General features: G+C 43.3%; 1 pseudogene; it reads left to right on the forward strand.

The window, feature by feature from the left end:
* Positions 1-9,161, forward strand: part of LOC101600702 — a 41,646-nt pseudogene extending 32,485 nt beyond the window's left edge.
* Positions 9,162-16,174: the final 7,013 nt, after the last annotated feature.

Genomic DNA, 16,174 nt, shown 5'->3' on the forward strand with positions numbered 1-16,174 from the left:
CGAGGCCACCGTGAGACTACATAGTGAATTCCAGGTCAGCCTGAGCTAGAGCAAAACCTTACCTTGGGGGGGAAAAAAAAGACATGTGGAACCAGGTTTGACATACAAAAGCCTTTAGAAAAGACAGTGCCAAGAAAAGAATAAAAAAGAACACAATGTGACAGAAAAAAAAAAGGGTGCTTTGAGGTTCTTTTTGTTGGAAACCTTAGAGGTTTTCCAATAGCATAAAGCTAAGTGAAAACAATGACCCTCGAAGTTATTTAGTTCTTTATTTGTTTATTTTTGATTTTTTTTTAAGATTTTTATTTATTTCTTTGATTATTTGAGAGTGACAGAGAGAGAAAGAGGCAGATAGAGAGTGAGAGAGAGAATGGGCGCGCCAGGGCTTCCAGCCACTGCAAACGAACTCCAGACGCGTGCGCCCCCTTGTGCATCTGGCTAACGTGGGACCTGGGGAACCGAACCTCGAACCGGGGTCCATAGGCTTCACAGGCAAGCGCCTAAGCACTATGCCATCTCTCCAGCCCTATTTTTGATTTTTTTAAAGGTAGGGTCTCACTCTAGCCCAAGCTGACCTGGAATCCACTCTGTATTCTCAGGGTGGCCTCAAATGCACAGTGATCCTCTTACTTCTGCCTCCCTATTTTTTTTTTTTTCAAAGTTCCCCATCAATCAAGAAATAGATGTATATCCAGGGCTACTGACTACCCTCCATGCGAGAAGCACCTAGTCCCTCCCTCCCCTGCAGAGCTTTGTAAAAGTGACCTTCCCTCTCTGCTCTTGAGCAATAGAGGAGTACCAGCACCCAACTACCCAAGTACACAGAAAAAGAAAGCTTAAAATACAACAAGGCTTCAAATAAGTGAGGAAAATTACTTAAACAAGGGTTGGCAAGACGGCTTGGCTGCTAAAGGCACTTGCCTGATGGCCTGGGTTTGATTCCCCAGTCCGTGCGTAAAGCCAGATACACCAAGTGGTGCAGGTGTCTGGAGTTTGTTTTCAGTGGCAGGAGGCCCTGGTGCACCCGTTCTCTCTCTCTCTCTCCTTGCAAATAAATAAAAATATTAATAAAAGCCAGGCATGGTGGTGCATGCCTTTAATCTCAGCACTCAGAAGGCAGTGGTAGGAGCATTGCCATGAGTTTGAGGCCTCCCTGAGACTCCATAGTGAGTTCCAGGTCAGCCAGGGCTACAGTGAAACCTTACCTTGAAAAATAAAAAAAATTTAAAAAAATATATATATTTTTTATAGTATATATATATATATTAAATAAAAGCCTGGCATGGTGGTGCACTCTTTTAATTCCAACACTTTGGAGGCAGAGGTAGGAGAATTACAGTGAGTTCAAGGCTACCCTGAGACTACATAGTGAATTCTGGGTCAGCCTGGGCTAGAGGGAGACCCTACCTTGAAAAGCAAACAAACTATATATATATAATATTGCTTAAACAAGATCTGGAGAGATTTCTCAGTGGTTAAGGCACTTGCCTGCAAAACCGAATGACACAAGTTTGAATCCCCAGTACCCATGTAAAACCAGATGCACAAAATGGCACATATATCTGGAGTATGTTTGCAGGGGCTAGAGGCCCTAATGAGCCCATTCTCTGTCTCTCTTTTCTCTATCTCTGCTTGTAAATAAACTAATAAAAATAAATTTTAAGGCTGAAGAAATGGCTTAGCAGCTAAGGCATTTGCCTGCAAAGCCAAATGACCTCTGTTCGACTCCCCAGGACCCACATAAGCCAGATGCACAAGGTGGCACATGTGTCTGGAATTCATTTGCAGTGGTTGGAGGCCCTGGTGTGCCCATTCTCTCTGTCTGCCTCTTTCTCTGTCTCTTGCTCTCTCAAGTAAATAAATAACTAAATAAAAATAAGTTAATTAAATTAAAAAATGACTTCAACAAGAAGAAGATAGGGACTAGGATTGTGTTGCTCAGTGGTAGATGTCTTGCTTAGTGCGTATGAGCCCTTAGGTTCATTTCATGCACGCACACATAACTGGAATAGACTAGATCAGTTTTCGTTTGGAAGTGATGCAAAGCTGCAAAGCACAGACAGGGTAGCCTCATCCACAACCTCTGTGAGGTTACCTGTGCACTTTAACAAGCTTAGAAGCAGTGTCTCATGCTCATCTCAGCTCATCAGGAAGCTGAGGCAGGAGGATCACTTGCACCAGGAGTTGGAGGCCAACTTGAGCAACATAGCATGACTGTCTTACAAAACAAACCAATGCAATCCCCATACTGAAACAACCTGGAGGCTGTCAATCTGATTCCCACACTTGTACTGTGACACGTGCATGCCCATAAACACGTACACAAAAAGAACTATTCAAATCTACTTACACTATTCATATAGTTATTTACTTGAGAGAGGGAAAGAGAGAGAGAATGGGCACACCAGGGCCTCCAGCTGCTACAAACTCCAGATGTACGCACCACCTTGTGCATCTGGCTTACATGGGTCCTGAGAATTGAACCTGGCTCCTTTGGCTTTGCAGACAAATGCATTAACCACTAAACCACCTCCCCTCTCCAGCCCTCTACCAGCTTTTTGTTGACTGCCTAGGCTTGGCTTGGAGATGACAATTTTTTATTTTCAAGGTAGGGTCTCACTCACTAGCCCAGGCTAGTGGAATTCACTATGTAGTCACCGGCTGGCCTCAAAGTCACAGTAATCCTCTTTCCTCTGCCTCCCAAGTGCTGGGATTAAAGGTGTGTACCATCACATGGCCCCCTTTTTAAAAATGTATGTTATTTATTTATTTAAGAGAGAAAAAGATGGAAATAGACAAAGAGAGAGTATGGGGGGAAAAAAGCCAGACAGTGGTAGTGGCTCATTCAGGAGGCAGAGGTAGGAGGATCGCCATGAGTTCAAGGCCACCCTGGGACTCCATAGTGAATTCCAGGTCAGCCCGGGCTAGAGTGAGATCTTACCTCAAAAAAATCAAAAGAGAGAGAGAGAGAGAGAGAGAGCGAGAGAGAGAGAGAGAGAGAATAGGCACATCAAGAGTTTCCTGCCACTGAAAACAAAACACAGGTATGTGTGCCATTTTGTGAATCTTGCTTTATGTGGGTATTGGGGAATGGAACCCAAGCCATCAGGCTTTGCAAGCAAGTGCCTTTAACTGCTGAGCCATTTCTTCAGGACCCTTTAAAATCTTAACTTTTTTTTTTTTAATTTGAGAGAGAGAAAGAGTCAGAGAAAATGGGCATGCCAGGGCCTCCAGCCACTGCAAACGAACTCCAGACGCATAACCCACCTTGTGCATCTGGCTTATGTTATTCCTGGGGAATCAAACCTGGGTCCTTCGACTTTACTGGCAAGCACCTTAGCCATTAAGCTATCTCTCCAGCCCTAAAATCTTAATCTTAATGAAGAGTAAATCTCTGGTTCTGTCAGACCTACCCTTTCCCCAAACAGGGCATCCTGCATGGATTCTTTTTTTAAACAAATTTATTTTTATTTTTATTTATTTGGGAGAGACAGAAAAAGAGGCAGATAGACAGAGAGAGAATGATCCAGCCAAGGCCTCTAGCTACTGCAAATGAACTCCAGATTCATGTGCCACCATGTACATCTGGCTTACGTGGTACTGGGGAATTGAACCTAGGTCTTTTGGCTTTTCAGGCAAGCACCTTAACTACTAAGCCATCTCTCCAGCCCCTCTTTTTATATTTTTATTTATTTATTTGTGACAGAGAGAAAGAGACAGACAGAAAGAGAGTGAGTATGGACACACCAGGGCCTCCTGCCACTGCCTATGAGCTCGAGACACATGTACCACTTTGTGCCTCTGGCTTTATGTGGGTAGTGGGGAATCAAACCCAGGCTATCAGGCTCTGCAAGCAAGTGCCTTTAATCTCTGAACCATCTCTCCAGACCCCCTGCATGGGTTTTTAATGTGTCCTATAGCCAACTTGAACAGAAATATAGAGCAAGACTGACTTGCTTCTTGTGCAGTGTGACTACATTATCATTGGAAAGTAAATGTCCTATCTAATCAATGACATCTTATTTTGATTAATTAATGTCTTTTCTTTCTAGTTTCTCATATCAGAAGGCAGTCAGGGTAGTGGGTTACTAGACATTTCATAGAATAAAACCTACTAATTGTCACCACCTGGGGAGACAGAGGCATCACCTGACTTAATGCATTTTCTGTTTCACTGTGACGAGCTCTGTTGAAGGCTTGAGAGGAACAACAGTGCAGAATGTACTCCAATAGAGCAGAACTATTGCCAAAAGAGAAAAGTGGGAAGGAACTGTCTCCTGAAATCTGCCGCAGGAACATGAAACATTCTGGAGAACAAAAGTGACAAATCCCTATGGAATGCCACATTTTATTTCCTGAAGATGGAAGGTGCCACAGCATGACATTTATCTTTAGGGAGACTGAATAAAACATCATCTGAGTCACCAGTTTAAAAAGACTTTGCTTTAAAAACAAAGTAGCAAGCCAGGCATGGTGGTGCAGGTCTTTAATCCCAGCACTCGGGAGGCAGAGATAGGAGGATCGCTGTGAGTTCAAGGCCACCCTGAGACTACCTAGTGAATTCCAGGTCAGCCTGAGCTACCTCAAGAAACCAAAATAAATAAAAATAAAAACAAAGTAGCATGCATGGTGATACACGCCTGCAATCCAAGCACTCAAAGAGTTGAGGCAGGAGGTTCATAAGTTTGAAGTCAGTCTCAAAAAAATATAGGAGGCTGGAGAGATAGCTTAGCAGTTAAGGTGCTTGCCTATAAAGCCAAAGGACCCAGGTTTGATTCCCCAGTACCCACGTAAAGCTGGATGCATAAGGTGGCACATGAGTCTGGAGTTCGTTTGGAGAGGCTAGAGGCCCTGGTGCACCTATACTCTCTCTTTCAAGTAAACAAATAAATAAAATATTAAATATATAACACATAAAAATTATAATTTATGAGGCATATTGCAGAGCCTCTGAGTTGTATTACAGAACAGATTTACTTCCAATCTTCTCTAGATGTTCTATAGTATTGTGCTTGCTAAGCAGGCACTCTACCACTGAGTACCTATGCACCAAAACCTGGGCTTTCTCTGTGATTGTCCTGTAACTTAAATTATATTTAGACTTTTAAAAGTTTTTTTTTTTGGGGGGGGTAGGGTCTCTCTTTAGTCCAGGTTGACCTAGAATTCACTCTGTAGTCTCAGGGTGGCCTCAAACTCACTGCAGTCTTCCTACCTCTGACTCTCCAGTGCTGGGATTAAACACACCTGGAAAAGTATTTATTTTTCATTCCATTGACTAAAATAACTGTTGTGAATAATAGATTAGGCCAGTATTATACAACTCATCTTCTGCAGATGTGAACATAAAATTAAAAGATCATTTCTGGGGCAGGAGAGATGGCTTAGTGGTTAAGGCACAAGCCTGTGAAGCCTAAGGACCCAGGTTCCATTCTCCAGGTCCCACATAAAAGCAGATGCACATGGTGGTGCATATGTCTGGAGTTTGCAGTGGCTAGAGGCCCTGGCATGCCCATTTTCTCTCTCTCTCTCTCTAATAAATAAATAAAAATAACTCCTTTTAAAAGAAAAAGAAAGAAAAAAAGATAAATTCTGTCTTGGTACAAGACAGATGAGTTCACAGTTAGTAGCGCAGGTTCTGGAGTCAAATAAACTGATTTTCTTTTATTTCAATATTTTATTTTTGTTTATTTATTTGATAAAGAAAGAGGGAGAGGGAGAGAGGGGCAATGAGCACACCAGGTCCTCCCACCACAGCAAAGGAACTCCAGACATATGCATCAACTTGTGCATCTGGCTTATGTGGGTACTGGGGAATTGAACCTGGGTCCTTTTGCTTTGCAGACAAGTGCCTTAACTGCTAAGCCATATCTCCAGCCCCTCTTTTCCTTTTTAAAAATATTTTATTTATTTATTTATTTATTTGTTTGTTTGTTTGTTTGTTTGAGAGAGAGAGAGAAAGAGGCAGGTAAGGAGAGACACAGAGAATAGATGTGCCAGGACCTCCAGCCAGCATAAACGCCAGACACCTTATGCACCACCTTATGCATCTGGCTTAGGTAGATACTGGGGAATGGAACCTAGGTCCTTAGGCTTCACAGGCAAATGCATTAACTGCTAAGCTATTTCTTCAGCCCTGATTTTCAAATTCTAGTTTTACGTTCAATTGCTATGTGACCAAAGGTTAGACCATTTAACCACTCACTTTTTACATCAGCAAAATGGGATTATCAACAGTATTTACTAGAGAGCATACAGTATATGTTAATGTATATAAAGAATATAGGAGAGGGGGAGAGAATATGATGGAAAGTGGCATTTCAAAGGGGAAGGTTGGGGGAGGGAGGAATTACCATGGGGTATTGTTTACAATTATGGAAGTTATCAATAAAACTTTTGTAAATAAAAAAAGAAATTAGGGCTGGAGAGATGGCTAAGTGGTTAAGCACTTGCCTGTGAAGCCTAAGGACCCTGGTCGGTTCCCCAGGGCCCACGTTAGCCAGATGCACAAGGGGGCGCACGCGTCTGGAGTTTGTCTGCAGTGGCTGGAGGCCCTGGCGCACCCATTCTCTCTCTCTCTCTCTCTCTCTCTTTCTCTCTCTCTCTGTCGCTCTCAAATAAATAAAAGTGAACAAAAAAAATTAAAAAAAAAAAAAAGAAATTAGGGGGCTGGAGAGATGGCTCAGCAGTTCAAGGTGCTTGTTTGCAAGCCTGGTAACCCAGATTGAAACCTCTTTAATGGCCACGTAAAGCTAGACATGCCAGGCGTTGGCACGTACCCTTTTAACTCCAGCACTCAGGGGGCAGAGGTAGGAGGATCGCTATGAGTTCAAGGCCAGCCTGAGACTGCATAGTCAATTCCAGATCAGCCTGGGCTACAGTGAAACCCTACCTTGAAAAACCAAAATAAATAAATACATGAAAATAAATAAATAAATAAAAAATAGAGATGGCCGAGGACAGCGAGAGGTGGTGGCGGCACCGGGCGGCCAGCAGCCTCTGCCCTGCGGGCGCCCAACACCCCGCTGTCCCGTAAGCTGCAGAAGGTCCTGGAGATGCGGCTGGATCATGACGAGGAGATGTTCGAAGCTCTCAAGGCACTTTCAGCCTTTTTTGTTGAAAATAGTTTGCGGACTTGAAGAAATTTATGTGGAGATATTGAAGGCAGAAGTTTATCCATCCATGAGGAATTTGTAAGCATTTTCGAGGAAGTACAGAAGAAACTTGAAAAAGCGTAAATGAAGACGGTCAGGCAATGAGCAGCTGTTGTCAAGATATGACAAGTCGTTTGCAGGAAGCAAAGGAACAAACTCAAGACTTAATAGTAAAGAGCACTAAGCTTCAAGCTGAAAGTCAAAGACTAGAGATTACCACACAAGTCGCAGATGCCTTTTTATCCAAGTTCCAACTGATGTCTGAAGAAATGAGTCTACTACGAGGCACAAGAGAAGTTCCCGTTACTGAGGATTTTTTCAAGGCATTCAGAAGAGTAAAACAGATTCATAATGATGTCAAAGTTCTCTTGCTTACGAACCAACAAACAGCAGGTTTGGAAATTATGGAACAAATGGCCTCGCTCCAAGAAACAGCCTATGAAAGACTTTACCGATGGGCTCAGTGAATGCAGAACACTGACACAAGAATCATGAGATGTGTCTCCAGTATTAATTAGCTCAGGCAATGGAAGCACTACAGGATAGGCCTGTCTTATGTAAGCACACCTTAGATGAATTTTGAACAGCCAGAAGAAACACAGTTGTTTGAGGTTTTATTGATTCTCTTACAAGAGGGGGCTGGGAGGTACACGAAGGCCCACTGAAATGCACTCCCATGACCCTCTGAGGTATGTGGGAGATATGCTGGCATGGCTCCACCAAGCTACTGCTTCTGAAAAGGAACACCTGGAAGCTGTCTTGAAGCATATGACCACACAGGGTGTTGAAGAAAATATTCAAGAGGTCGTTGGGCATATCACTGAGTGTGTGTGCAGGCCTCAAAAGGCTCGAATTGAACAAATAATACTTGCTGAACCTGGAGCAATTTCATTATATAAAATTTCCTGGGCTGGAGAGATGGCTTAGCGGTTAAGCGCTTGCCTGTGAAGCCTAAGGACCCCGGTTCAAGGCTCAGTTCCCCAGGTCCCACGTTAGCCAGATGCACAAGGGGGCGCACACGTCTGGAGTTCATTTGCAGAGGCTGGAAGCCCTGGCGCGCCCATTCTCTCTCTCTCCCTCTATCTGTCTTTCTCTCTGTGTCTGTCGCTCTCAAATAAATTAAAAAAAAAAATTCCTATCTCCTCAGATTTTACCACCACAGAATCAGTGACATCACTGGAAATAGTGCAAGTACTTTGTTGGCTGCCATTGAAGAAATGCATTTGCTAAGCAAAAAGATATCCTTCAGTAGTTTGAGTCTTCATGCAAGTAAATTAATGGACAAGGATGAACTCCCTCCACCTGACCTTGGACCCAGCTCTGCACTGAATCAGACCCTCACATTGCTCAAGAAAGTTCTGGCACCTCATGATGCTTCAGTTGGCCCATTGGATGCTCGTCAGGCTGACTTTGTTCAGGTTTTATCATGTGTCTTGGATCCTCTCCTCCAAATGTGTAACATGTCAGCCAGCAATTTAGGCACAGCTGACATGGCCACACTCATGGTCAATTCATCCTATATGATGAATAATACATTGGCTCTCTTTGAGTTCACTGATAGGCGCCTGGAAAAGCTACAGTTCCAGATCAACACACACTTGGACACTGTCATAAACGAGCAAGCCTCCTGTGTTTTAACTAGAGTTGGCTTGAGTTACATCTACGACACACTGTCCAGGAACATAAACCTGAACAGGGGCCTCTATCTAATTTTCCCAACCTCAATTCCAGGGCACCGCAAGCTGCAATGATGCAGTTTGACCGTTACCTTTCAGTCCCAGATAGCCTGCTTATGCCACAGCTGAACCTCGTCCCAAGCACCACAGTGAAGGAGCAGATCGTGAGACAGTCCACTGAGCTAGACTGCAGGGCCCATGGTGAAGTGCGCGCAGCCACGATGGGTCCCGTCAATGGATACAGAGACCCAGGGGGCACCCTGCACAGGTCACTCCAGCAAGTGTGGACACTGCTGTCCTGATGGCCTTGCTAGTTAGCAGAATACTGCTTTTCTCCAAGACTGAAGGGGTTGGGGTTTTAGTCTGTGAATTTTTACTTTGAGCCTTGAGAATTACAGTTTTCTTTGTATCATAAGAGTGTACATACCAATAGTTTCTTTTCTTCTCAATTATATGGAAATAAATCAGTGCTGACCTAAAGTAAATAAAATAGAGCCAGACATGGTGGTGCATCCCTTTAATCACATCACTCGAGAGGCAGAGGTAGGAGGATTACTGTGAGTTCGAGGCCATCCTGAGACTACAAAGTGAATTTCAGGTCTGCCTGAGCTAGAGTAAGACCCTCCCTTGAAAAAAAAAAAGTAATCCAAAACCAGACATGATGGTATACACCATTAATCCCAGCACTTGGGAGGCAGAGGTAGAAGGATTGTTGTGAGTTCGAGACCTGTCCAGGACTACCGAGTGTGTTCCAGGTCAGTCTGGACTAGAATGAGACCCTACCTCAAAAACAAACAATGTAAACCATACGAGGAGGTAGAGAAACAGTTCAGATGGTAAAGTGCTGTATCACAAGCATGAGAAATCTGGGTTCAGGTCCCCAGTGTCCACTTAAAAGTTAGGCACAGTGACTATAGTCCCAGGGCTGCGCAGACAGAGACAGAACACTCCCTGGGGTTTGTTTGCTAGTTCCTCTAGCCAAATCAGTGAACTCCAGACTCAGTGAGAGATTCTGTTTCAAATAAAAAGGTGATTATTAAAAGTGATTGAGGAAGACACGCAACATTGACCCTTAGCCTGCACATGCATACAAGTGAATGCATGGATACATATACACACATGAGCCCACACACATACAAACATGTATGCATAAAGGCACACACACCCCCAAAACATGTTTAAGGCCAGCCTTACTAAAAATGGGCAGCTAGATCCATACCCACTCTACACCACTGAACTGTATTTTATTTCTCCTTTGGTGTCTTGGTGTCATACTTGAAAATGGAAAAAGCTGCTAAGACCCTATCTCAAAATAAGTAATAAAAAAAAAATAGGGGCTGAAGTAATGGCTTAGCAGTTAAGTGCTTGTCTGTGAAGCCTAAGGACCCTGGTTCAAAGCTCAATTCCCCAGGACCCACGTCAGTCAGATGCACAAGGGGGCGCACGCGTCCGGAGTTCATCTGCAGTGGCTGGAGGCCCTGGCGCACCCATTCTCTCTCTCTCCCTCTATCTGTCTCTCTCTCTATCTGCCTCTTTCTCTCTGTGTCTGTTGCTCTCAAATAAATAAATGAATAAAAAAATTTAAAGATATGTATAACCCTATAATCCCAGCACTCAGAAGGCAGAGATAGCCTGGCACTACAGGGTTAGAGACCCTACTTGGAGGTGGTGGTGGGGGACAAACAAACAAACAAAAAGTTGGGAGGGCCTCTTGAGCCCCGCCTCATCCCTTCCTGAGAAGCTACTGGCAGTATTCCCTGTATCACCAAAAATAAAACTGAAAATAAGCTGGGACTTGGTGACTCAGGCAGAGGTTGAGGAGGGAGGATCCAAGTTCAAGGTTTGCATCCTAAAGTGCTGCTTGAGGGCTGGAGAGATGGTTTAGTGGTTAAGGTGCTTGCCTGCAAAGCCAAAAGACTCAGGTTTGATTCCTCAGGACCCACAAGGTGGCACATGCATCTGGAGTTTGTTTGCAGTGGCTAGAGGCCCTGGCGCACACATTCTCTCTTTCTCTGCCTCTTTCTCTCTCTCAAACAAATAAAATATATAAAGTTCAAATATATAGAGCTAGCCTAAGTAACAATGTTTCAAAAAAAAAAAAAAAGATACAAGGAAGCCGGGCATGATGGCACACGCCTATAATCTCAGCAACCAGGGGATTGTCACAAGCCTAAACCTTAGCTACATAGTGAAATGCAGGCTACCCTGGGCTGTTGGTGAGCCCCTGCTTCAAACAAACACAACAGCTTTCTACATTATATACAAGTACTGGACTTCTGGATGGTCACTTTTCTGTTTAGTAAACACCCTTATGTAAATTACACACCAGCTCCTTCCATTTCCTAGTGTGACACTTAAATGCCACAGAGAAATAAAATATAGTACAGTACTGTACATATGAAGAATTATACCACAGTCGTTTTTAGTCATTTGAACCCTTATATTTCCTTACATTCAGATTTGTGTCTTCTAGCCTGCAGTTTGTCCACCACGTTCATTTGTAAGCAGTGCAGCCTCCTGTCCTTCATATTGGCAAATATTAAAAGTCCTCATTCATACTTTGAATATCTAGTTCTACTGTATCCCCCTGGTGGTCACCAAGAATATTTTCCATGGACCTTGAGAACTGGGAGGGAAAGTCGATCACATACATACCCATAGGATTATGGCTTGAAACCCTTTAGAGAATTCCATTTGATTTCAGGATTCACATTCTTTGCCTTTTTAATTTGTTTTTAGGTTTTAAAAAATATTTTATTATTTATTTATTTGACTGAGAAAGTGGGACAGAGAGAGAGAGAGAGAAAGAGAGAGAGAGAATGGGTGTGCCAGGGCCTCCAGCCACTACAAATGAACTCCAGATGTGTGTGCCCCTTGTACATCTGGCTAACATTGGTCCTGGGGACTCGAACCTGGGTCCTTTGGCTTTGTAGGCAAATGTCTTAACTGCTAAGCCATCCCTCCAGCCCTGTTTTTGGTTTTTGATGTGTTGTTTTTTTCAAGGTAGGGTCTCACTGTAGCCCAGGCTGACCTGGAATTAACTATTCAGTCTCAGGCTGGCCTTGAACTCACAGTGCTCCTCCAACTCTCCCTCTTGAGTGCTGGCATTAAAAACATGTGCCACCATGCCCACTTGCTTTTTATTTATTTTTTTTATTAAATTTTATTTTTATTTATTTATGAGAGGAGGGGAAGAGAGAATGGGCATGCCAGGCTTCTAGCCAATGCAAACCAACTCCAGACGCATGCACCGCCCCTTTTTACATTATATAATATATGTAAATTTTGTTTTTATTATTTATTTTTATTTATTTATTTTTTTTTTTTTTTTTTGGTTTTTCGAGGTAGGGTCTCACTCTAGCTCAGGCTGACCTGGAATTCACTATGTAGTCTGAGTGGCCTTGAACTCATGGCAATCCTCTACCTCTGCCTCCCAAGTGCTGGGATTAAAGGTATGCACCACCACACCCAGCTTATTTTTAATGTATTTTTTAAATATATTTTTATTTATTTATTTATTTGAGAAAGAGACATTGTGTGTGTGTGAGAGAGAGAATGGGCATGACAGGGCCTCTAGTCACTGTAAATAAACTCTAGATGCATAAGTCCTCTTGTGCATCTGGCTTACGTGGGTCCTGGAGAGTCGAACTGAGATCGTTTGGCTTTGCAGGCAAATGCCTTAACCACTAAGCCATCTTTCCAGTCCCCCGCTTTTACTTTTAAAATATTTTATTTATTTGAGAAAGAGAGAGACAGAGTATGATTACACCAGGGCCTGCTGCGACTGCAAACAACTCCAGATGCATGTTCCACTTTGTTCATCTAGCCTTACATGTGTACTGGGAATCAAACCCGGACTGACAGGCTTTGCAAGCAAGTGCCTTTAACTGCTGAGCCATCTCTGGCTTTTCAGTGTATGGAACAAATAACAAACATTTTTTTGTTTGATTGATTTTGTTTTCTTGGGTGAGGGGTGGACTTTTGAAGACAGGGTTTTGCTATATAGCCCTGGCTGGCTTGGAACTTGCTATGTATAACAGCCTGGCCTTAAATTTGTGGCTATTATGCCCTTTGAACTTTTTTGTTTTTCAAGGTCTCACTCAAGCCCAGGCTGACCTGGAATTCACTCTGGAGTCTCAGGGTAGCCACGAACTCATAGCAATCCTCCTACCTCTGCCTCCCAAGAGATGGGATTGAAGGAGTGCACCACCTTCCCCCCACCCCCGCCCTATTTGAACTATAAAGCAAAAGCCCTGGCATGGAGGCACACACCTTTTTATTCCCAGCCCTCAGGAGGAAGAGGTAGGAGGATTGCTGTGAGTTCAAGGCCAGCCTGAGATTACATAGTGACTACATAGACTACATAGGGTCAGCTTGGCCCAGAGTGAGAGACTACCTTGTGTGGGGCGGGGGAGGAAGTCATCAGACTATAACTTTGATCCTGGAGAAAACTGACCTTTGAGGTAATAAAAAAAAAAAATAGTGATAGATATACTAGTAAGGATAGCATAAGAGCTACAATTTAATGAAGTAGGCTGTTTTGTTTTTGAGGCAGGGTCCACATCCCCCGATGGCCTTGTAGTTAAGGTTGCCCTTTCTGCCTGTACTTCAAATGTCCCAGTATTACAAACACGTATCATTCTACATCGTTGGTTCATATTTCAATTGTTTTGTTTTTTTGTTTTTCAAGGTAGGGTTTCAGGCTGACCTGGAATTCACTATGTAGTCTCAGGGTGGCCTCGAACTTACAGTGATCCTCTTACATCTGTCTGTCTTCTGAGTGCTGGGATTAAAGGCATGCACCACCATGCTCAGTTCTATTTCAAATTTTTGAGCCAGGGTCTTATGTAGCTCTGGCTGGCCTGATACTGAGACAGTTAAGGGGTAACCAAGCTCTGCCCAAAGCGGAAGCCAGGAATGTCCTTGAGCTTAGAATGGAAAATCTGTTTTTTCTCCTTGTATCATTTTCCCTAAAACCTCACCAGAGGACGTGAATAGGTGCCTCTGGTCTTCTTTCTTTTTTAGAAGAGAACGGGATATAAAGGAATTACTTCCTTTTTCTGGAAACCTGCAGGGGGCACCTAGACACCTGGCATCCAGAGCTGGACTAGCCAGTTCACCCCATCCAGCCCCACCCCATAAAAGTCCCTAACGAGGCTCTCTAGGTGAGCTTTTCCAGTTCCAGTAATCCCCTCCTGTCGTACAGGAGCTCTGTATCTTTTCCTTCTTTTAGACTCTATCTCTAGAAGTGCTATAGTCAAATCTTCCTAAACTTTATCTTCTGGTCTGTGGGTCCATGCACTGATGTTCAGAAGACAAGAGCCCAGAAGGCCACTAAGTCAGTAGAAGCTTTGTGTAACTGTGTCCAACACCCTAGCTCCTGAGTTATTGCCCACCCAAGAGCCAAGAAAGGTTCCCAGTCCTCTCAAAGACCTCTAAGTTCTTCCCAGTAGTAGCTATGTAGCCAAGCTGGTCTGCCCCAGCATCCTGAGTGCTGGGGTTATAAACATTATACCACAACTAGTAGGAGGTTACTCTTTTTTTAAATATATATTTTATATTATACTATATATATGTATGTGTGTGTATATATATATATATATATATATATATATATATATATATAATTTATTTATTTGAGAGAGGGAGGGGAGAGAGAAAGAGAGAGAAAGAATGGGCACACCAGGGCCTCCAGCCACTGCAAATGAACTCCAGATGCATGTGACCCCTCGTGCATCTGGCTTATGTGGGTACTGGAGAATCAAACCGGGATCCTTAGGCTTCTCAGGCAAGCACTTAACTGCTAAGCCATCTCTCCAGCCCTATTTTTTTTTTAAAGTCTTTTATATGTCTATAACTGGTTACTAAGAGAAGCTATTCCTTGGACCACATATATTCATGTTTCATAGTTCAGGGCACAGGTAAGTGACAGGCTTTTATGGAGCTCAACCCAAAGAAATTCTTCAGATTCCAAAATCATTTTGCATTCTGAAATATACCAGATTTCTTCATCTCCTCAAAATTGTTCATGGAGCTAGATGTGGTGGAGGCTGAGGTAGGATTGCTGTGATTGTGAAGCAAGCCTAGCCTGGGCTAGAGTAAGATTCTCCTTCTAAAAAGAAAAGAAAAATTATTCATGGTATCAATTTCTGTAGAAATCAGCATGTGTCTTCTTTCTTGGTCCAGTCACACCAAACTTACAGGAAGTTGTAACTCTCAAAGAGACAATGAATGGGCCAGAAAACCCAACATCTGAGGTCTCACAAATGGCACTAGAAGCCATGGTAGTAAATGTCTTCAATACCAATGTTCTTCCTGGGCAACAAGGAGATCTTATTTATTAATTTTTAAAAAAAATATTTTATTTTTATTTATTTATTAGAAAAAGAAGAAAGGAAGGAAGAAAAGAAGAAAGGAAGGGAGGAAGGGAAAGAAAGGGCATGCCAGGGCCTATCGCCACTGCAAACAAACTCCAGGCACATGCATCACCAAGTTCAGCTGGCTTACCTGGGTTTTGGGGAATCAAACCTGGGTCCTTAGGCTTCACAGGCAAGCACCTTAACTCCTAAACCATTTGTCCAGCCCTACTGTTTTAAACTTTTATTTGTGTTTCTATACACACATGCACACCTGGGTGTCTTGCTACTGAAATTGAATGCTTGTCAGACTTTATGTGTGTGGCTGTGGAACTGAACCCTAGCTGGCAGGATTTGCAATCAAGTACTTTTAACAGCTGAGCCACCTCCCCAGTCCATGAAACATTTTCTTTGAAAGAGATGAAATTACTCTACCAGGTTCACAACAGAGGTCTCTTCTGAGACAGCAGGATTCTTGGACCCTTGGTTTTATTTAGTCAGCAAGAGAGTGGGATGTTCTGAGTGAAAGGGGATGTCCAAACCAGGAACCAAGAGGAAGGAGGGTAGCAGGAGACTCTGAACCCGGGGCAGTGGACAGGAGCACAGCAAGGGGGAAGCTCCTAACTGCTTAACAGAGGGGAAAAGGGAAGATCTGTGTTCTACTTTATGAGTGTGGGCTGGAGCCTGCAGTAGCCAGGCTGGCTGGAAATCCCTCCTGCTGAACTCTTCAGGCAACGTGAGACTTTGAGAGAAAGGTGATGATGTCTGGAAGATGGTTACCTTCCCTCTTAGCTGAGGTGCAGAAAGGCCCAGTCCAAGCAGGGCATGCTGGTGCACACCTCTAATCCCAGCAGAGGAGGATCACAGAGTGAGGCCCTGCCTCAAAATAAATAAATAAATAAATAAAAATTTAAAAATAAAAGCAAAAACTTGAAATGGGCCGGGTGTGGTGGCACACACCTTTTAATCCCAGCAATTGGAAGGCATTGGT

Source organism: Jaculus jaculus, chromosome 13 (genome assembly GCF_020740685.1).
Source record: "Jaculus jaculus isolate mJacJac1 chromosome 13, mJacJac1.mat.Y.cur, whole genome shotgun sequence".
Lineage (NCBI taxonomy): Eukaryota > Metazoa > Chordata > Mammalia > Rodentia > Dipodidae > Jaculus > Jaculus jaculus.